The following is a 1,421-nucleotide window of genomic DNA, read 5'->3' as shown; positions in this document are numbered from 1 at the left end:
ATAAGAGTTACACTTTCACTATCCATCAATTATAGTGACAATAGTGAATAACATAACTCTAACTAAACAAATACAACTCTAATAGTCTCCATTAAAATTTGTTATAATAGATAGTCACCGTCCATTAATTAAGGTGTCAGTCTTACAGACACATGGAGTTTCTCCTTTTAATGGCCTCACATGATCATATTGGAACAAATGTTGGTGGAACCATTTTCGACAGATTTGGTCGCCGACACACAGCTGCCGAACTTCTTGCTTCTGAAACCCCGACAAACTTACTGTTTTAGCTATGATGATACTGTCCAAAATATTGTTTTCGATACAGAAGGTACTTAATCCATGCTAATGCCTCTGTATCTTATCCTCTTTGGAAGGGATGCTTCAATCAATGTTTAATGTTCTAGCTTAGAGATATTGAAGAAAACTAAATGATTTTAAACATATGAAATTGAAGAGAAAAGATTAAACCTTTCAAATAAATGCGTGGATGAGTGAATAGGGGAAAGATGTGACAACAGGTTCTTCATTCTCAAGGGGATAAACAAAGGGAAGGAGTCAAGTGAGTAGGTGTGTCAGAAAAGTCCCACATCGACCAATGCATAAACTGAAACTAAGCTTCTCATATATAAAATGAAATGACCTCTACCTCCAATAAGCACGGAGCCGCCTGATGATCACATAGCAAACTATTCTTTCGCCTTTTACTAAAGAATACCGTGTGAGCGTCACAATTTGTGGCATACGCTAGTTTTTGGAAAGAGTCATCTTCATTGAGGGCTTTGTTGTAACTCTAGCTCTGGAAATTTCATATAAAAACTGCTTCCCATATTTTGTAATTATTTCAATGAGCTAGGACCCACTTTGTACTTTTCATTATAGGTAAGATTTTACAGCTGACATTGTAAAAAGTTGTATATAGTTTTGCAAGTTGATTTCCTTACCAGTAGCTAGCTGATTCCTTTACACATTTTCAAGTTATCGTATGGAGATTTATATTAGAAGTTGCATGCTTTTTAAAGAACACTTTTCACCTCAGAAGAGTTTTGCATTGAATGGATAATGTTTATGCCAAGTAAAATTAACAGATAATATGTGTTAGATTTTAGTTCCAATAGTGATGGATATCTAAACAATGATGATTTGAGTGTGTATATGTATTGTGTGATACACTGATATATGCACATTCAATTGAGCCATGAGTGAGCTAGTTTACTTTATTTTTAGGAAGAAAATCCACAACAATTCCTTGCTATTGAAGTGTTTTTGGTGTATCTTGGAATTATTTGCATCAGATGCATTTTTGGAATTTTTCTTCTGTTCTATTATTTCTATATTATCCCTCATGGGAAATGATGGCTCTCGCGAATGGTTTCCAACGAATTCATCCCGAGCCTGTATTCCATTCACTGCCACTCCTT

The 1,421-nt window shown here is 35.0% G+C and overlaps 1 non-coding gene across 1 annotated transcript; it reads left to right on the top strand.

The window, feature by feature from the left end:
* Positions 1-664: 664 nt before the first annotated feature.
* LOC112422342 (U5 spliceosomal RNA) lies at positions 665-782 on the top strand. The gene has a single exon (XR_003012704.1). It is a non-coding gene; the product is annotated as a U5 spliceosomal RNA (small nuclear RNA).
* The last annotated feature ends 639 nt before the right edge of the window (positions 783-1,421 follow it).

The sequence above is a fragment of the Medicago truncatula genome, chromosome 5, assembly GCF_003473485.1.
Source record: "Medicago truncatula cultivar Jemalong A17 chromosome 5, MtrunA17r5.0-ANR, whole genome shotgun sequence".
NCBI lineage: Eukaryota > Viridiplantae > Streptophyta > Magnoliopsida > Fabales > Fabaceae > Medicago > Medicago truncatula.
This window is presented reverse-complemented; position numbering and strand designations above follow the sequence as displayed.